Genomic DNA, 21,653 nt, shown 5'->3' with positions numbered 1-21,653 from the left:
TTCTCCACAGCTATGAAAGTTTGGTGTGGCTACGTCACGCTGTATGGAAATCATTCCAGGAAAACTTGCGGGGGTCAATTTCGTCTCTCACCCGAGCGCGTGTTAATGTATAATGCATGTTTCTTTAAACGATTTATAGCGGGTTTTAATCTACTATCTATATACATCAATCTACTATCAACCTATAGCGGGTTTCTTATCAGTTATTGGCGACAAGAGTTCAGTGACAGACATGACACGAAATTTTAAGCGCCTTCACTGCCCCGATAATAAAGCCATGCGTGCGGCATCTTGGTTTGTTTCACATTGGACGCACATGAGCCATTATAGTCACACGTACCTGACTCGACGGTCTCCATGAAGTTGAGACATGTGTCTCTCCACTGAAAACGCAACAACGTCCGAAAGGCGGTATAGAACATCGGCGAGATTACAGGCACGGAGAAGCTCCAGCTCATACTTTGCACACTGGCATGTCTATCCGCTCCTCCTTAGAGCTATGGTACAGCCATCGTCTTTGCTGACCAAACGTATGCATAATCTGATTGTCCCCACCCTCGCAGCTGAAAGGAGTGTTTTTGCAGAGGCTTGACTATGTTCTCAGTGTTAGCCATGCTGACGAGGACAAGAGGCACAGACGACCGGGAATCCTTGATAGCAAATCGTCTGGAATACAGAGTTGATCTATATTTTTTTTCCAAAAGATCCTCTCGCTCCAAGGTACATTCACAAAGTTTAGAGTTGTAAGATAAAGACTCTTCGCAAAATTTTGACGAACTGTCATAAAAAATACTGGATGTTTCTTAGCTTTATCAAAGAATCCCTCGGAATGCAACGCTGCGTTATACAATTTCTGAACAACTTTTTCAGTTTACTTATGTGAGGATGCCCAACTTTTTAAAACAAGCTTGAAACAGACCATATCAAAATAAGTTACCCCATGTTCATAATTTACGCTGTTAACTTGGAACAGGTTGAAAACATTACACTATCTGCCGCCCCTTTACCGTCACATATTACTCATTTTAATGACACTTGACGGTCCTGAAGCAGGTCCATTGGTAATAAGAAAATTGCAAGGCTTACATTACACCTTTGCAAATCCTGCTTGTACTTGCAAGTAAAGTTAAAATAGACATAACACAATGCCATTCAACATGCATGCAATTTCAGTACAACTGATGCTCTGGTAATGCTCTGGCCACAGGTTGTAGTTTGGATCGGTTTAACCTGCAAATAACACGATCTGCATTAGGAATAAGCAATCCCGTGCGTTTAACACGTTGCAAAACCAGTGCAAATTGCAACCATGTGCAGCACTAACTCGTTGGTATGAACTAACGTCAGAGCACGTTTGCGACCAACAGTTTTAACAACTGCAAATGTGTAGGACAGACTAAGAATAACTTTAACTGTAAGCATGGTGTCTGGTGAATGAAGTTTTCACGGGTGCCACTAATATTTCTAATCATTTGCCAGAGAACGGAGTGAGACAAGGACATAACTTGGTCCCGAATTGTAAACCAACAGTTGCATACATATGAGCAAGACGCATCGTTTCTTGTCGGATCTATCAAAATAGCTGCTTGAGCGGAGTGTTGCACATGTGTAAAGATATTTAAACCGGGATAGATGTTTGAAAATTATTTGATGCGGTTCACAGCCCTGCCCTTTTGGGATTTAAAACCCTTTGTTTTTTAGTTAGACGCTCACGAATTTTTGCAAACCATCTCGTGCGGACTATTTCAAGATCACCAATGGCATACATGACGCAGTAAAAGTATTACTCAAATACTGCCACCCCATTGGCCATAGGGCGTTCAAGGCGATGACAAATGTAGTCGTCGAGTTATTCGTGTCTGCCGTACGTGAGCACGAGTTTGGAAGCATAGGGATTTCCAACTGACTTCTAACCATGCTATGGATTTATCTCCGCCCATGTTTGCATTGATGTAAGTTTCAAACACGGCTAGTGCTTGGATTAAACTCCTTTCGACCAGAAATGATCATTTCAGCGCTTTGGGACGAGCGAGAATGAATAGCAGTGGGGCAGAACCACACGCGCCGGAGGGGCCAACCGCCAAGCTCTAGCCTGCGTAAAAACTTTCCTTTTGGTTGCTCTTTTTCATAAAATCGCTGGAAAGACCACAAGATATGCACCCGTGGCTTGTCAATCTGTACCAAGAAATTACCATATAAAAAACCCAAGCTCTGTCTAGCGTGAGCGGCATACAGTGTGGGCTGACATGGTCGGCCTTGCTAGACTGTCATGCCACTGTAACACCCAGCACCCTTATTGGTTTTACCTTGGTACCTTGGATCGACATGCACAGTACATGAAGCAGTCATTCACATGTTAAAGTATTCCGCTTTTACATAAAATCTCTAGGTTAAACAAATAGCAGCAGTTTTTTGCTTGCAATCTTTGCAATCACAAACTTGTCACAAGAATATGAAAGAACTGATTTTTCCCCCTCAAACAGTCCGTGCGCAGATATTTCCGTGAACTTGATGCATCCTTCTTCCAGTACACCCAGAGAGCAGCGAAGGCCCCTTCAGGCGCCTTTCAGACCACGTGTTTGTCCGCAACGCGCCCGCGGCACGCACGGCACGCGCAGCAAAGTCAAACTTCGCGCATCTGTAGAAAGCTGAACGACATATTTTACAAGGCAATCACATGAATAATTATTAGGGCTGGCTTTCAGCAGATCGAAGTCAGATCATAGTGCCATCAAAGCATAATTACAAATCGTCTTAAGTTTTAAAGACTAAAGTACCTAAATTAACCACACCTGCCGAAAATGTAGTCGCACGATATTGTCTTTAAAATTGTCATGCGTCCATATAATTTCCAGCATTTGCAAGTCAAAAAGCAGTTTTGAGAATTCAGCCAAATGTGCCGCCAACCTTTGCTGACCAAAAGGGCACGCGTAGAAAATTGTCTTTAACAAAATCCTGCGATTGGTAACAGGTCTCATGTTGTTTATTGAACCCACTGAGCCAAGTCAAAGATCGCATTTTGCTGAAATCACACTTTCAGCTTTGCATGCTGATGTCTGGAAATTCTTCCCAAGTAAACTCTCACGACATCTCACCCCGTCTTATGATCTCGCACCTCCATCCCTGCTATTTTTCTAGGCTTCAGTGAGGCCGAATTAATTGCCACCCGAGTGCGTCCTATTCAGGCGACCGCCCTTGTGTTTAACATTTCAAGCATTTCCGGCCACTCCGACAAGTTTTCCTTGTTCCGCTGTCAGTTTTAACGGGTCAGGAGTCTCTACCGCGCCCTAAACGCATTCTTGTATTCCATGAAATCATCCTTCATGTGTGTTGCTGTTATCCAATCACCTTGCGGCTACGGTGTGACCGAGGTCACAGGACACTTGGCTGGACCCTGAGTGACCAATCCGAGCCTCGATCTGTCAAGCGATCTCTTACCCTGCGAAGCAACAGGTTACAGCGGTCCTGCGACAGCTGGCTCCCTGCTGCGCCCGGGGCGGCAGCGGCTGCGGCTGCGGCTGCGTGACGCCGACCGGCAGTCCAAGCTCTGCCCAGCAGCCTGAGGCTGTGTCGGTAGTGCAGGCAGACCGGTCATTTCGTGGTTATTTGCCGGCTGTCTCCTGGCCTGCCGACAACGCAGCCAGCCCGGTCTCCGTCTCCGCCGCCGAAGTCTGGCGAGCTGTCTCCGCCGCCGAAGTCTGGCCAGCCGTCTCCGCCCCCGCCGCTGGCGCTCCGGCAACAGGCGCCGTGGCCGATATAGCCCGGATAGTTGCGCCGCTGCTGCTGCTATCCAGGCCGGGCCAACCGCCGCCGCTGCCGCTATCCGAGCCGGGCCAGCAGCCGCCGCCGCTGCCGCTATTCAGGCCGGGCCAGCGGCCGCCGCCGCTGCCGTTATTCAGGCCGGGCCAGCAGCCGCCGCCGCTGCCGCTATCCGAGCCGGGCCAGCAGCCGCTGCCGCTGCCGCTATTCAGGCCGGGCCAGCGGCCGCCGCCGCTGCCACTATTCAGGCCGGGCCAGCAGCCGCCACCGCTGCCGCTATTCAGGCCCGTTGCCACCGCTGCCACAGAAGTCAAGGGCTGCACGCTGTACCAATGTTTGTGGGCACAAAGCACTATTTTAGTATTTTAGGTTGCGGCAAAATTACGGGTGACGTCATTTTGCTTTCAAGAGATCATCGGTCACAAACAGAGTAATAGCCAACTTCGCGTCTAACATTGAATTAGATGCTTATCCACGGCTCAAAAGGATCGAACTAGTTTTCTAGGTCAGAATACCCACCCCACAACTCATGTGGTAAGCGAGCGTTGATCCCAGGATTTCTCTACCCATGATAAAAAGCATTCAGCTTGTGGAAATTGAAAATATCTCCGGAAGCAGAGCTTGTCATCAGAAGCAGGGAGGGCATTTCACTTCTATCTTTGCTCTGGCAGCCTAAATTTGAAGAGCGTGGTTACAGGGTACGCTGTCCTTAATTCTAGTGCAGATATCTGTCTGTTCAAACTTAACGGCGCCAATCGAGTCCAATGGCTTTAAACCGTTTCCCTTTCCTTGCAGCATTTGTGCAAACGGTTCATGAACATAACGTTTACGAATCAATAGGGGCTTGTCGGCTGAGCACACCGGACCGGACGCCTCAAATCACCGGATCCAACAGTCGGGACCAGACCCCTCAAATCACCGGAACGGGCTCCGATAGTCGGGACCAGGCCCCTCAAATCACCGGAACAGGCTCCAACAGTCGAGACTGGACCCCTCATCTCACCGGAACAGGCTCCAACAGTCGGGACCAGACCCCTCAAATCACCGGAACAGGCTCCAACAGTCGGTACCAGCGCGCAGCACGCCAGATCAGGTACAACACATCAGAGTGGGCCCCAATACATCTGACCAGACCCCAAGATACTGAACCAAACCGCAACAAAGCCGACCAGCACAGCACACACCGGATGGAATTCCTAAGTGCCAAACTAAACTCTAATGCACTGGACCAGGCCTGGAACACTGGATCAGGCCTCCACAGACCGGGCTGGATCCCCAGCGCATCACACGAGATCTGAACACATGGGACCTGACCCAGGACACCGGGCCGGACCCGAATACATCCAATCAAACTCCAGCACACGAGACCAAGCCAGGAGAGCAGAACACGCCGGCCCAATCACAACACAATGGACCCATTCAAACGTATCGGCCCAAATCCCACAGCACCGAAACACGCACTAGCAGACCGGACCTGAACCCAGCACACAACGCATCAACGCATCGGGCCAGCCTCAAATTCATCTCGCCAGGCCCGAAAACACCAAACCGGGCCTCAGCGCACCAGACCGGCCCCGAACATACCGGACCAGACCCAGTCTCGATCTCGTCGGCGAGTGTGGCGCGTGCGCTGTGAGCTGTCGTCGGTGGCGACGGTAGCGTGTGACGCTGTGGCCCACGCCAACGGCCTTTCCGCCAGTCTGCGCCGCGGGGCCGGGGTGGCAGGTCGGGAGTGGCGCATCGGCGAGCGTGGCTGTGTGTGTGTGTATGTGCTTGTGTGTAGCGGTCATAGCTCGCAGAAGACTGCAGCCGAGAGAGATCAGGACCTGTGCGAGGAGACAAGCTACAGCGACAACTCAAGTCATTCGGAGATGGAAGCTTCCTCCGCTTCCGTGCGTTCCGAGCCGACTAAGGGCGTTTCTGAGCCCAGCCGCGGTGGGTAGCACCCTCAGCCGACATGCGCCGTCCGCTGGTCACGTCCACAGGTCTGTACAGCTTCGCGAACTGGTCGCAACCGGGTGCAGAGGGAAGGCATGTCAGCGCCTCCGCATTTCCACCGCGCCCGTACTCACATGTATGCCTCCATCAGTGCGCATCTACCTTACAAAATGCTGTGCGTCTCTCTGCGTATGTGCCGGTGATTGTAAAAACGCAATGTCGGAAATCCTGACCTCCGAGTCTGCCCTTGACCGTCTTGCACACCTGACCTCCGAGTCTGCCCCTGACCGTCCCGCACACCTGACCTCCGAGTCTGCCCTTGACCGTCCTGCACACCTGACCTCCGAGTCTGCCCTTGACCGTCCCGCACACCTGACCTCCGAGTCTGCCCTTGACCGTCCTGCATACCTGACCTCCGAGTCTGCCCTTGACCGCCCTGCACACCTGACCTCCGAGTCTGCCCTTGACCGTCCTGCACACCTGACCTCCGAGTCTGCCCTTGACCGCCCTGCACACCTGACCTCCGAGTCTGCCCTTGACCGCCCTGCACACCTGACCTCCGAGTCTGCCCTTGACCGTCCTGCACACCTGACCTCCGAGTCTGCCCTTGACCGTCCTGCACACCTGACCTCCGAGTCTGCCCCTGATCGTTGCCGAAGGAGCGCGGTGCAATACAGGCCGAGCTTGACTTAACAGGTCACACGGACAGCTGTCGCGACTCGCTGGTCCCTAATCGGTTGCCTGAGCTCACCGTGATCGAAACAAGACTTAAGCTAAACGATTCGACGTAGCTGACTGGGACTCACAAAGCAAATTTGATGCTGTCAGCGCACAGTGTGATCAACACTGCGCACATGTACGGAGAGACTGTAACCATAATAACAAGTAAGAAATACCACGGTGCATCTTAACAGATAAACATTTTTTAAGTGTGATGTATGTGATTTTAAGTGATATGTAGCCCGAAAATAAGACAACTACTCAAACCACCGCCATGCCATCCAGTGGCCCTCCACTTGCGCTCTGATGGTGGCGTTCAAAGCGCACATACTAATATCTGGACTCTTCTTTTGACCTTACGTAAATTAATTGGTTGATATTCTTCACAGTCATACAAAGTTCCGGGAAACTTTAGAATTGGCTCGGAACGTGGAACAAGTCAAACAGTATGGTTTTTTAATTTGCACATGCAAAATGCCTTCAATTGATTTAGTATCCAAAAGTAGGAACATTAACGAGAATGCTTAGAGAAAAATCGTTGCCCGAACCTTTTCTCAGATTTATTGTTTTGAAACGAAACAAAGTCATGACGCTTAAAGAAATTCTGTTTGCAGCCAACAGACGACACCCAATGTAAATACCTACAGTCACCTGCAGTACTGCGTTTAGTGGACCCAGTCCTAATGCGGGAGCTAGGAGTGATGTAACTGAGGATACCACAATGGGGGGGGGGGGGGCATATTTGAAAGCATCGCATCCTCCCACTCGATTCCGCCTTACACCAAGATTTCACAAAATGGCGCAATAAAGGGCAAACGCATGGCAACCTTTACATAAATAGCAATCACGAAAGAATTAACTCTATGAAAGAATTAACTCCTAATTAACTTTAAAGCAGCGAACAAAGTGATGCTTCATTTCGAACAGCATAAGTTCATTCTAGCATTCCGATTTTCCGTCGGTCCAGCCGCATGTCTGCGGAACAACCGGAACACATGGTGAACGACACAGTCCACACTGCACGGGGCCCATCCGGCACGAGACCGCTGCTGTCCGGCCCCTGCGGATGTCCTGGGTCAGCCAGACGTCATGCGAGAGCGGGTGAAAGGTTCTCCGTCCGACAGGCTCCTGCTGTCCGGCCCCTGAGGACGTCCTGGGTCAGCCAGACGTCATGCGAGAGTGGGGGGTTGGGCCTCCCGTCCGACAGATGGCAACGCACGCTTACCCCCAGGTGGCGACGCTGGGTACCGCCTCCTCTCGCCGCGGCTAAATTTAACCGCCGGGGCGGTGCCGCCGACCGCAGCAGCGCGACGCACCAGTGGCCGTCTGCCGGGGCGCGGCGTCGGGCCGCCGACGGGTGCGGTGCTGTGTGGTGACGGCGCGCGTCGGGGGTGCCCGGCCGACAGCCGGTGACGGCCGACACGCCCAGTGACGAGGTGCAGGGGGTGGAATGTTCCACAACGGCTGCTGCAGTGTAGCGCAGCGAGTGCTCCGTAACGGCTGATGCAGTGTAGCACGTCGAGTGCTCCGTAGCGGCCGCTGCAGTGTAGCACAGCAAGTGCTCCGCAACGGCTGCTGCAGTGTAGCACATCGAGTGCTCCTTAACGGTTACTGCAGCGTAGCACAGCGAATGCTGTGGGGCGACTCCCGTGGCGCGTACCTGCTGTGCTCTGGAGTCGCTGTTATTGGGAACGCCTGGGGTATTTCGTGGCGCCTCCTGGTGTCAGCACTGGAGTGGTCCGGTGATAGCTGCTGCCAAGGCTGCTGAAGTACACAGTGACGGCTCTTGTTGTGTAAGGTCAGTACTGCTTCGTGACGGTTGCTGTCCTAGATCGCCCGGAACGCCCTGTGACAGCTCCTGTCTGATGCCTCCTGGAGCGTTCAGTGACGGCTCCCGTCCGAGAGCTTCTGGAGCGTTCAGTGACGGCTCCTGTCCGAAAGCTTCTGGAGCGTTCAGTGACGGCTCCTGTCCGAAAGCTTCTGGGGCGTTCAACGACAGCTCCTGTCCGAAAGCTTTTGGAGCGTTCAGTGACGGCTCCTGTCCGAAAGCTTCTGGAGCGTTCAGTGACGGCGCCTGTTCGGCAGCTTCTGGAGTGTTCAGTGATGGCTCCTGTCCGAGAGCTTCTGGAGCGTTCAGTGATGGCGCCTGTTCGGTAGCTTCTGGAGCGTTCAGTGACGGCTCCTGTCCGAGAGCTTCTGGAGCGTTCAGTGACGGCTCCTGTCTGAAAGCTTCTGGAGCGTTCAGTGACCGCTCCTGTCCGAGAGCTTCTGGAGCGTTCAGTGACTGCTCCTGTCCGAAAGCTTCTGGGGCGTTCAACGACAGCTCCTGTCCGAAAGCTTCTGGAGCGTTCAGTGACGGCTCCTGTCCAGTGACGGCGCCCGTTCGGTGGCTTCTGGAGTGTTCAGTGATGACTCCTGCGCAGGACGCTGCCTGTCCTGCGAGTGGTCTCGCAGGAGGTGATGGAGAATGGGCTGCGGTTTAGATATCGTTCATAGCGAGCTCCGTGCGGAAAATCGCCGACAAACATTCGATTAACTGCGACTTGGTGGAGACCTGGCCGTCGTTCAGATCTCCACACATTTGGCACTGGCTGATTTGGCTGGATCAGCCCAGACGCTGCGCGGTGAACGGTGCGTGCATTTGCACAGCTTTCGCGAGCAGTAGCAACGTCAAAGTTCGGCTTCGCAGAACAGGTGAGTTGAGAGGGCAAAAGGGGCTGAATGATCGCGGGGACGGAGTAAAACCGGTGAAATAATATAGGGCGCCTTTCACTTGCACCAACCGAACCTACCTCAGCCGCACTGCCGAAGCTGTATCAAAACGAAGTTAGTGATTAGGTCATTTATAGTCACTGTAACCAAATGCACTTCATCCTGTGACTTCGTTTGGTCACAGTGACTGTAAAGGGACAGTCACTGTGACCACATGCACTTCATCCTCTTGTCGTTTGCCTTTCCTGCGTTCCGTGCTGCGGGTGGCGGGAGCCCTGCCGTCCCAGGCGGCGGGTGGTAGGAACCCTGCCCTCCTGTCGCACCGCCGTTTGACATGTCGCAGCAGTTGAGTTTACTCAGCTGTTTGCGCACGACCGCTGGGACCGTGTATCTCGTGTATCGTGACGAGACGCGCCGGAGTGCTAGAGCGGCGCGCAGACTGGGTCGGCGCACCAGACTGCTAGAGCGGCGCGCAGACTGGGTCGGCGCACCGGAGTGCTAGAGCAGCGCGCAGACTGGGTCGGCACACCAGACTGCCAGAGCGGCGCGCAGACTGTGTCGGCGCACCGAAGTGCTAGAGCGGCGCGCAGACTGGGTCGGCACACCAGACTGCTAGAGCGGCGCGCAGACTGGGTCGGAGCACCGGAGTGCTAGAGCGGCGCGCAGACTGGGTCGGCACACCAGACTGCTAGAGCGGCGCGCAGACTGGGTCGGCACACCAGACTGCTAGAGCAGCGCGCAGACTGGGTCGGCACACCAGACTGCCAGAGCGGAGCGCAGACTGTGTCGGCGCACCGAAGTGCTAGAGCGGGCGCGCCAGACTGGGTCGGCCACACCAGACTGCTAGAGCGGCGCGCAGGACTGGGTCGGAGCACCGGAGTGCTAGAGCGGCGGCGCAGACTGGGTCGGCACACCAGACTGCTTAGAGCGGCGCGCAGACTGGGTCGGCGCACCGGAGTGCTAGAGCGGCGCGCAGAACTGTGTCGGCGCACCGGAGTGCTAGAGCGGCGCGCAGACTGGGTCGGCGCACCGGAGTGCTAGAGCGGTGCGCAGACTGGGTCGGCGCACCGCAGTTGCTAGAGCGGCGCGCAGACTGGGTCTGCGCACCGCAGTGCTAGAGCGGCGCGCAGACTGGTCGGCGCCACCGGAGTGCTAGAGCGGCGCGCAGACTGTGTCGGCGCACCGGAGTGCTTAGAGCGGCGCGCAGACTGGGTCGGCGCACCGCCAGTGCTAGAGCGGTGCGCAGACTGGGTCGGCGCACCGCAGTGCTAGAGCGGCGCGCAGACTGGGTCTGCGCACCGGAGTGCCAGGTCAGCGCGTTGACTATCAGGCTAGCAACGTCCGTCATCAAGGAATTGCACGTGCACGCCACTCAAGTCGCCCGTCGAGGGTGGGCTTTTGATGAGCGAGACGGTTTATGCCCTGCCAATATGCGTCTCGTTTCCCGAACGCGGCGTGAAGTACACATGTGTTTATTCGATGCTTATCGGGCCGTCATGGGCAGCTCTGGTTTCTTTGGTGGTCCTCTTGGAGTGCTTTCATCTACCAACCGTGAGTCACGAAAATGGTTCTCAGCTGTCTCGAGACGAGCCCCAGAAAAGGGATGGTCGCGGCTGCTTCTCTTGCCCCCGGAGACAAGGTGGGCACCACTAAGTCTCTTGCCTGCGCCCCCCCCCCCCCACGGAGACAGGGAAGTCACCGTTGCGTCTCCTGCCCTCCTCCCCCCAAACAGGGTGGCCACCGCCGCGTTTTCTACCCCGCCCCAGAGGCAGGGTAATCACCGCTGCCTCTCCCGCTGGTCCTGGCAATGTCGGCGGAGGGCAGGTACTCGACCTCTTTCATTCATTCCGTTCCAACACAAAGCCTGGGTTAGAAACGAATCCGCAGTCTATTCTATCACACAGCGCGACAGGGTCTCTGTGACGGCAGGCTGCGATATGCGGCTTTTGACATAGTACAGAGCCTAACATCGATTCAGTTACGTCAGGTTCCGCCGACGTGGAAGCAGGCGGAGATTTCACCCAAAATGTGGTGGAGACGGATTTAAACACGCACCCGTTGTGCCCGTGCTTACCTCGTTTTAAGCTAGGTCTTTTGCTAAACCAGTCAGGGCGTGACAAACGAGACCAAGACACGCCTCTAACGCCTCTTAACAGCTTCCTTTAGCGGAGCAAGACAAGCCTCAGAGCACGTCACCACTTACTTCCAATAGATGGCAGAAGGTCATCTGGAGGTCACCCCAAGAATTGTCCCAACCTTGACTCGATGCGGCTTGTTATGAGCTGCAAGCCGCATGCACAAATGAAATGCTAGTTAAATTTCTGCAAAAACTAGTTCGGGCGTTTTCCTACAAAATTATGTGAACCTATGTCAATATGGGACGCGCTATAGACGAAGAGCGACGTGACCCGCACAGCTTCAAGACTGACGCACGTCGTTAGCACACAGTGATATCACACCAATCTCGACGTTTGGCGCGGTGTGACTTCCCTGAATAAGCCCAAACGACATCTATTGCTTAACACTTCACAACAACAAAATTACTAGCACGGAAATGTGGCGTACGGTATGACACATGCGTCACATATGGCGTCATCACTTGTGGTCACGTATGGCGTCACGTATGTTGGCTGTCGGCATGTTCTCTACGAATAGTTTTGAGCGTTTGTGCACCATTATAAGTCTTATTTGACTATCGTATCGATCTCCCATATTCCGTTACTTTTCTGGCCGCAAACTAAAATTGTGATACAAGTGATTTATTATATGTAGTACAAATACGTAATATGCCTGGTGGAAAAGGAAGTTGGAAAAGAATGCCATTAAAACGCAGTGGTCTGACGTCATAGAAGCTCAGTTATTGAAACGCATGGCGGTTGAAAATGTTGCAAACTTAGCTAGCTTAAGTTGCAACCGCTTTGCACCGAAAATTTTGGATATAATTAACCTGATATAACCTGATATAACTTAGAATACACCACGTGTGGCAGCCGAAAAATCAAAGCACGCATGATGTGTTTGCACCCCACAGGAGCAGATTGTAGGGGACGAGGAGAACAAGAACCCACCAAACACGCACTGTAACAAAGGTGTTGACACAAGGGCGGGATGGCTGGCCTTTGACCACAAGCAGTGTTCGTAAAAGTTTGACTTTAACGCTTTGGCGGTGAAGTGTGCTATAGTTGTCTCAGCTGCTGGCCTCCGCCAATAAGCAACGATGTGAAGCTCAGCGTTTTTACAGTCAGTTGCAGATTCTCGCAGCGAATGGGCCGGCGCGGGCAGTAAAATGGCCCATGAATCACGGTCGAACATGACCGCGAGCAACTGACATCACAAGCGGCGCAGCGTCACGGCTCATTAGCCCTATAGCTCACACAAAATGTTCTACGGAGCACAGACGGGATTCTGCTGCGCACAGACGGAGATCCGCCGGACAATTTCGTATGGTTACCACCTACCCTGCCCTTCTGAGATGTAGGGAGTGCCGAGGTACGTAGCCTGAATCCGATATAATCCTGAGATTTTGCAAATGTGTCGTTGATCTCGATGTGCAGATCATCTTGCAACCAAGGACGCTACCATGCACTGTGCCCTCTAAAAGTTCCCCACGCATTCTAGTCGGCTAATAATGTATTACGCTCAATAATAAAGAATCGAAGGCGTACTGACGTAGATTATTGTTACTTTTCTAGACCAACCATCAATGAACGGTGTTGTAAAACATTTCAAGTGCGTGAAAATATGCGAAAGTCACTTTTAACCACATTCATTTTTTTGAGTTGTTATTAGAAAAAGGCTTTCTAGATCCAGTCATTGGAGATGGCCAGTTGTTTTCCTGTGTACACTTTACTTAACTACGCCTATTATGCCAAAACTCGCTGTGAGAGGATAGATTAATGTTCCTCTCGAATTTTTGTGAATTTCAAGTGGAAAATAGAGTAGCTGCTTTTCTTTGGTTTCAAACAAGCATCGAGTGCATGATTTGCGGAAAACCTGAAATGAAAGTTGTGGAAGTTGTTGAAACTTGATGGCACATGTGCAGAGGAAGGCTGTACGCACAAATTAATGACGATGTCCACATAGTTAATAATGTACGATTATCGCTGGTGTAATGCATAACCGCGTGCGTCCTCTGGTTTCTGTGGTTGACAATACTTCTATGATATCACAAGTTTTTCAGCCACGTACTTTTCATTAAACGCGATGGTCTAAAGCAACGGCGTAATTAACGCAAATTTTGGCCCAACTGGATACCTTTGGCGTTGCAAGACCCAGACAACGCGGCGCCAGCGCGGTGTCAAGACTTTCAGAAGTACTATTTGCACGACGGTTGTTCTCGCATGTTCGGCTCCCGCCGCCTGATGTTATCTGCAGCGGCCAAGGTTGCTCGATTTTACAGAAACGGTAACCTCGGCCATAGCTGTTGCTCCTAAGCTTACGAGCGCGTAGGATCAACACTCCGCAACACTCCGCAAGTCAACTCTGCGCAGGCTCAGGCAAACATGGGTCTTAGCTATTCATTTTTTTACCACATTTCAGGCCACTCTGTTTGATACTTATGAGGCTCCTTACCTTTTTTCGGGCAAATGGCTGCGTGGGAAGGACACTAGAGAGCGCCATTTCGCTCCTATCAAAGGGCCGAAGAATTCAATCCCAGCGCATTTGACCCACCGGCTACAATTTTGGGGACGCGAGAACAGGGTCAAGGTCCATGGTCGATCTGTAGGGTTTTAGAGGAAGATATCTTACCTTCACGGGTGTCGATTTATATTCTTTTGTGAGGGCCCTGGCCCCCCAATGTTGAGTTAAGGCCCCATGTTGGCTTGGCCCCCCAATCTTTTGGGCCGAAATACTACAAAAAACGTGGGTAATAGATGATCATGACGCAAATACTATCTTTTGAAGCTTTTTACCTAGTGGCGTCTTATACCACTCCCATAACATAAAGTCATAGTTGCCCTTGCCACCAGACACAAATTGTAACAGCTGAGCGGATACACGATGTAATAAACTTCACATGCCTAGCGCCATAAGGCACGGAATGGTTTGTGAGGTTAAAGTGAAGAGCTCTGGAAATAGGAATGACCTAAGTCCTTCATTGCTAACCTCGTCCCCATCCCCAACAACCAAAATGCGTTGCAGCCTTCCATAACCGCCATAGAAAAGCGCCACCGTCGCCCCAAGGCTACCTCTTAAGGGGCGCCCTTATGTACCAATCAGAAGAGACGCGTGCGTCCAGTGCCTGCTCCCTGGATCCAACGCTGCATGACTTCTATACCGCTTAAGTTAAAGACTTATATAAATTGTACAAAATGAAAAACACACGGTGCATTTAATCAAAATAAAGCGGGCTGACTCCGATGAAAAAGGGGGGTAAGTTGGCTGGCCTTCGATTCGGCGCCCTAATAATTTATAAAAACTGACACCCCTGCATCTCCTCCCTGATGTGGGACACCCTCGGACAAGGGGCACTTGGCCTCAGATCGACGCGGGAACCCTCATTGACGCAACAATGTCCATTATCAATCCAGGTGGTCCTATAATTGTCACATAGACTGCAATTCAGCTTAAAGGGAAAGTTCTACTTTTGAAGATGTCTAAGCAAGCATCAGATGTGCTGAAATAAGCTCGGTTATATCCATCTGGTTTGCTTTTTTGGTGGAACAGACTGTTCTAGACAACACCATTTTTCTATTTAGTAGAGATGCTCATCAATACGCCATTGTTGGGGTTGCGTCATGCAATTTTGTATGACGTCAGAGGTACTGCCAAACTAGCCGTGCAAAATTGCCACCCCAGCACTCACTCGTAGTACTATAATCTCCCGAGAGGTGGCCGTGGAGGTGCTGAACCAAACATCGCCACGTGCTGGTCCTTTCTCGTTGTACTCCTACATAACCTATCCGTGAGTTTAAGGTGCATTGCATTAGGGTTCCCTGCGTTCTGTGTCGGTCAGGTACGCACAGTGCCTAGCGGGGATGCTGTATGCGCAAGTGACCCCGGGTCATCCGGGGCTGTGTTCGAGGGGGCCCATAAAAGAACCAAAAGGGGGCCCAAAGAGGGCCCGAAGGGAGCTCGGAGCTTAACACCAAGGGCGGACTAGAAGGCTGAAGGGCCCGAATGGATGCATGCAGGCCATCTTAGGGACCCCGCCCGTAGCCTTATGACCTCAAATGTCCATCAAGGTGTCTCTTTAACTAACTGGGTACTCCTGAAACAATGCGGGCCTCTATTTCGGCCAGAGATGACCAATACCAGCCAGCTCTGTGTCGATCTCAACCCTACAGGCCGATTACCCAAGCAGCGACGAGGCCAGAATCCGCGATTTGCTTTGATCACGGCCCCTGCAACAATGAGGGCTCCTGTAAGAGCCTAACGGGGATGCTGCGTCGGCAGGGTTCCAGGGTCTGCTGGAGGAGCCTTTGCTGAACAGAAACAGGAAGAGGACGCCGAGCGCCATAAGGCCTTTTATATTGCCCAGGGCCCTCTGCCAATTAAAGGCAATATGATTACTTATGATGAGGGCCCACAATGCGCCCTGCGTCAGTGAGTGTCCCAGTATCGAACAGAGAGCCATTCACCCGATTTCAGCCACCGGGCTGTTGAAGAGAGTGTTCTAAATTTGCATGGGGTTTTGAGCTGAACTAGGAATTTTGAAGATTATTGGTGCGGTTTACAGCCCTGCCCTTTTTAGACCTAAGATCACTTTCAGTCATAACTTTTTGAGGTACACGCCCGCAAAGAGGTGTAGAGTATTTCGTGCAGACTATTTCGATGCTATTCAGGCACGTACGGCGACATATGAATGCCATTCAATACTGCCACCCAACTGGCCGTGAGGCGTTCAGGTCCAGCAAGTATATAATCGCCGAGTCATTCATATTTGGCGTTTATGAGAACGATTTCCGGGTAAATAGACTTCAGTTATCTCTCAGTCAAAATTGAGCAGACTGAGCAGGCTTCAGCCGCGAATCACGTCTTGTGCGACATTACATATGTAATATGCTGGACATGGGCGCTCTAGTTATTACAGAAATCAGACTTATTTTCATGCTGGTGGAGGGATGGGATATTTAATGTGAATTACAGCTACCATTTCAGACCCTCAGATCTGTCACCTTTTAATCAGACCTTTGATCGTCGGTCCCGAAGGACGTTTCGTGCCGTTTTTCGGTCCCTCGAACACTGCCCCTGACCGACTCAGGACCCCTTGTCGACACAGAACCCGCTGCTAGCCATTACAGGCCCCTGACTGAATCAAAGGGCCCCTCATTGGCTTGGCAGCCCGACCAATTTAAGTTGAGTGCCCCGGCATTTTCTCTGTTTGGGAAATGGGCCGTTGGGCCAGACCGACAAGGAACCAACTATTCGGTGTCCGGCACTGGTGGTGCCGGACCGACATAAAGGCCCTCCGTGACTCAGGGCCCCCCAAGCGGCGCGCAGGGCCCTCTGAATGCCATTTAAGAACCCAAGGGCGGGGGAGACACTTGCCATCTGCTCCCCTGCCTACGTTACTGCAGGCTTTGAAACACTAATACGCCAGTGTGATAGTGGATGTCGCGGCTAAACGCGTACTGCCGCGCACGGCCCGCTGACAGTTTCTCCCGCTGGCCAACAGGTGACGCCAGCGTCGCGACCATGGACCCTGACGGCGTGGGCGCGACGCGCCACGCTAGTCCGCGCCGTCAGGGCTCGGAGGAGGAGGCGGCCATGCTGGCGGAGGAGCGCGACCCTCGCCAAGGATGCGCAGTGGAAGCGCATCCAGCAGAATACGTTCACACGCTGGGCCAACGAGCACCTGAAGGTGGCCAGCCGTCACATTGGCTCGCTGGAGACGGACCTGCAGGATGGTCTCAACCTGATCGCGCTCATCGAGGTTCTCAGCGGCAAGCGAATGCCGAAGCACAGCCGGCGGCCGGCCTTCCGCTCGCAGAAGCTGGAGAACGTGTCGGTGGCGCTGCGGTTCCTGGAGCGGGACGAGCACATCAAGATCGTCAACATCGGTGAGTGGCGGCGCCGGCCGGCGACTGGCGCCGGGCCGGGGTCGGCGAGGGCGCCAGCGAGGGCGCGCAATGCTCATCTGAGCGGTGGACCCGGCCGGAGCTGGTGTCGTGTGTGGAGTGTGTGGACAGCGGGTCTGGCAAGGGCGGACGCAGCGAGCTCGCCCCGAGTCGTGGAGCACGCGCCAGTTACCTCCCATGTGTGTGTAGCCTGTGGGAAAGGTACCGTGACGGCGTTTGACCCGGTGCTTAGGTCGGCGGTGGGACCGAGCTGAAACGCCGGAGTGACGAGAATGACTTCTCTCGCCAGCCCACGTACACAGAGAGAGGGGTGCAGGCGACGGCAATCGATGCCTTGCAGACTTGGGCTCTGTTCCCGCGGCACGCGAGGCTTGTTTGTTCAGACAGAGGGGGTCACTCCGATAAACGGCGGTCTTATCGCGCATTTCAATGGCTCGATAAAGCTCCTCCGTCACCGTGCATCCATGCCACCAGAGTTGTTCAGTGACTGCCTGGTAAGCTCCAGAACCAAACATGCCTGGTAAGCTCCAGAACCGGACCTGGCTTTGGTCGATTTCCTACCTGTGACCCGTGGGCTGAGCCTCCACCCCGCTTCGTGTGCCGGCGGTGTGTCGCCCCCCGCAGAGCGAGCCTCGACGACAGAGCTGGGCGGAGGCGCGGTGGCCGGCAGGCCGCACCACCCGGCGACGTTTTCTGAGTGGCACATTCTGAGGCCATCGATCGGGGTCGGGTGCACGTGCGGCGACCGTGCGGCCTCCAAGCAGGTATCTGCGGGTCAAGCACGAGCCGCCTGCAGCCAGGCCTGGCCGCTACAGAGCGCTACAACTTCCAACCCTCGACCGACAATGCGACGGCCCGCCCCGCCCCGCTCCGCCCCGCCCCGCCAGCTCTGACGCATTCGTAATGAGGCGCGGCGCACGCGACCCGCCGGCTCCAATTGGACCTGCCGCCTCAGCCGACTCCTGCCGGGCTCAGGGGCTCTCATCCCCCCCTGGCCGTGTCACGGGAGCCGCTGGAGTGAGGCCGGTCCGACGCCTCAGGGACGGTGATGGTCCAACACGTGCAGGGCATGGGACGGGGGCGGCGCGGTGTGAAGAGCGACTCTAATGGGCTGGAGTGCGAGAGCGGCATTGCAGACAGACATGTGCCTTTAACCCGACACAGATTTTCAGACTCCAAAATATTCCTGACAAAATTAGGAAAAGGACATTAAACCCGAAAGGAGGCTTCACAAAATTGTGAAAAAGATCCTCGATCTCGAGAGAGCCTCCTACAAGTTTTCACCAAAAGTCCAATATCGTGGAACATAACTGGGCAAAATCTAGAAATGGGTGCTGGCTCTCAGAAGATCCCGCAACAGAGCGTCAAAATAAACGCTCGATTCTGGAAAATGAAAGAAACAGGACGCAGGGAGTTGATTCCAGAATCCCTTATCGAGATGTACCTCGCAGCAACAGCTTCTCGACCAGATCCATTGGTCAGCCTCGACATATATGCTGTTCATCACGTTGTCGTCAGTCGGCGGGTAAGCGTCAGCTCGTCAGGTAAGCAGTCGGCGTCAGCTCGTCAGGTGAGCAGTCGGCGTCAGTTCGTCAGGTAAGCAGTCGGCGTCAGCTCGTCAGGTGAGCAGTCGGCGTCAGTTCGTGAGGTAAGCAGTAGGCGTCAGTCGGCGGGTAAGCGTCAGCCCGTCAGGCACGCAGCCGGCGTCAGCTCGTCGGGTTGAAGAGTCGGCGTCAGTTCGTCAGGTAAGCAGTCGGCGTCAGGTCATTAGGTAAGCAGTCGGCGTCAGGTCATCAGGTAAGCAGTCGGCGTCAGCTCGTCAGGTGAGCAGTCGGCGTCAGTTCGTGAGGTAAACAGTAGGCGTCAGTCGCGGGTAAGCGTCAGCTCGTCAGGTAAGCAGTCGGCGTCAGTTCGTCAGATAAGCAGTCGACGTCAGTTCGTGAGGTAAGCAGTCGGCGTCAGTCGGCGGGTAAGCGTCAGCTCGTAAGGTAAGCAGTCGGCGTCAGTCGGCGGGTAAGCATCACATATTCAGATAAGCAGTCAGCGTCAGTTCGTCAAGCGGAGTAGAAACACGCTTGACGCACGCGTGCCCCTCAGCTCGACCCTCAGCTTGCTACCTGAGCTCGGCCTCTCTTGAACCTGGCATCAGTAGGAGTCAGGTTTAGGCCTCTGATAGAAAAGCGCAAACTTCGAAATTAGATACACCAATTGATAGATGTGTACAATAACTAATATCTATGCCCACAGTTACAAGCACATGCTTACACGCTGAGAATAAAGCTGAAATTGCAAAACTGCTTGTTGCACTGGGAATAAAACCAGATTTTTTTTTTGCATGCAGCACCAGAATACAAGTAATCCGCATACGAAGTACCACCAAACCGGTCTTTTAGCTTGGTGACCAATCTGCACTTTAGAAAGTTTCCAGGGGTGTAGTTTGATGAAGTTAGTTGAGGGAGGGGTTGTGAACAGTGAAAATATCCCATCCTACCCCTAAACATATCAACAAATAGGTTTTTCCCCATATTTGGTCGGCTTTCTCGCCAACGTTGGGGACTGGAGCATTAGTTGGCGGTCTGAAGTCCTCCAACTGAATAAAAAACTAAGCCTCTGAAAGTTACGTACATTCAGCCGTTCGTAAGCCAGAACTGATTCCACATTATCATTGAAATTCTAACAAACATAAAAACATTTTGCGGCTTCAATTTTGATTCGCAGCTTGAGACCAATGTGTGTGTGGGGGGAGGGGGGGGAGGGACGGGGGGACATTAGCACCGATGATTGGTGCCTCAGGGCATGCGCTAGGTGCTACAGCGACTAACCCTTCTTTGTGTTGTTTTCTTTTCGACAAATATCCAGCGCATTTTCAGTGTAGGTAAGTAGCAACTAGGCATTTCTGGAGCATTTTAGCAGAGCGGAGTTTATCAGCGGACTAAATACCCATCAGCCCGTTCCACTATTGTCAAATCCCATCGCATTGGCCATGCATGATTGGGGAGATGCAGAAGATAATTCCCTGTTGCCAGCCTATTCCCCGCTTTTACGGTTTGGCTCCCTGGGCGACAAATCTGGTCACAGCACAAATATATGGTACCAGTCGGTGCAAAATGCGACCGTGCCCTTATTGTTCCTCAAATCAATTGGGAGGATGTGGCAATGCAATCGCGCCAAATGTTGTAAAATGCCACCGGCGACGGCCTTTCCCGCGGATTTGGTTTTCCGCGCGAAGTCCGCTCAGCCCTCTTCAGGCGACCCCAGCGCGCCGGGTGGACATTGGCACCAGCGGTGGGGAAAATAAGCGGGGTGGATCGGGCTCAGCTGCAGTTATCGCCCACTTTGGCTTGAAGTGATGTGGCTCTCCTCTGGCTCGTTCCCCTGAAACACGTGATGGCGGGCTCATATCGCACTTCAGATGCCGGTGTTCACGTCTGACTGCACCCGACGCTCCTCCGCCCGCCACCGAGCCGGACCGCCAGGGGCACCTGCAAGCGGGCATTAAGAGGCTGAGCAGATTCCACGGGTCCGAGAACTCAATGGCGGAACGTCTTTTCTGTTTTTCGAATTATGGCTGGTGTCAATGGCGTGAGCACTTCTACTTTGTGCTGTTGAGCGCATCGTCAGATTCGATCGGGGAGCGATGTTTCCGCGCGCGACTCCCACCACTCACTGTTGTCATCTACGTTCCCGAAAGACGACTAGGCTGCCGCCGAGGACGACCGGCCGAGGCGACATGGTTGCTGGGCTTGGCATGATGCTGCAGCTCAACGTCTCGACGTGGTGCGGTATTTGGCAGCCTGTCGACCTCTGGGACGCCGGCTCTACGTGACGACGCCGTATGTGTGTGTGGGTGTATGTGTGGGTGTATGTGTGGGTGTGTGTGTGGGTGTATGTGTCCTGGGCGGCCCAAGGCTTGACGCGGCTGGCGGAAGCGGCATGCCTGTCGTAACCACTTGTGGTGCTGGGAATGCGACTTTGGGATGCTGGTGCCATGCCCCGTCGCAGGAACTAAAACTTCTGAGCGTTCGCTGGTATATGAGCATAAGCAGCTCTGATCAGTTATGCCACCAACTGGTTGTCTAGTTGCGTAGTTTTTTAGCCCCTCGGCTGAATCACCACTGTCGTGCGGGGCCGTGTTCATGAGGTATTTGCATTGCCGTTAGCATGGCCTGATGCGTGATGCGATCCTACGGACAATGCAAGCCCTTACATGCCATGAAAAACTCGCATTTAGCTAGCAGCCCACTGCTTGCACCCGCAGGAGCGAGTGTGGTGCGGTCACTCCTGTAAGTGATTATCACAAGGCGGACTGCAAGACTCGTGACCCTGCACTGGCATCACTGCCTGCCTTAGCGACACTACCTCGGGCCGCCGGGCCGCAGCGTATTTGGGAGAAACGTGCGTGTCCATGGCCGGAAGAGCTTTCGCTGTGAAATTCCTTCTGAAGCGATAGAGATGAGAGCTTGCCATTGCATCTCTACACCAACGTGGAAACATCTCCCAGTT

The 21,653-nt window shown here is 53.4% G+C and overlaps 1 pseudogene; it reads left to right on the top strand.

Moving 5' to 3' along the window:
* The first annotated feature begins 5,692 nt into the window (after positions 1 to 5,692).
* The window catches only part of LOC119107962 (filamin-A-like), a 117,082-nt pseudogene continuing 101,121 nt past the window's right edge, over positions 5,693 to 21,653 (top strand).

The sequence above is a fragment of the Pollicipes pollicipes genome, unplaced genomic scaffold (assembly GCF_011947565.3).
Source record: "Pollicipes pollicipes isolate AB1234 unplaced genomic scaffold, Ppol_2.1 Scaffold_6686;HRSCAF=7923_pilon_pilon_pilon, whole genome shotgun sequence".
Lineage (NCBI taxonomy): Eukaryota > Metazoa > Arthropoda > Thecostraca > Pollicipedomorpha > Pollicipedidae > Pollicipes > Pollicipes pollicipes.
This window is presented reverse-complemented; position numbering and strand designations above follow the sequence as displayed.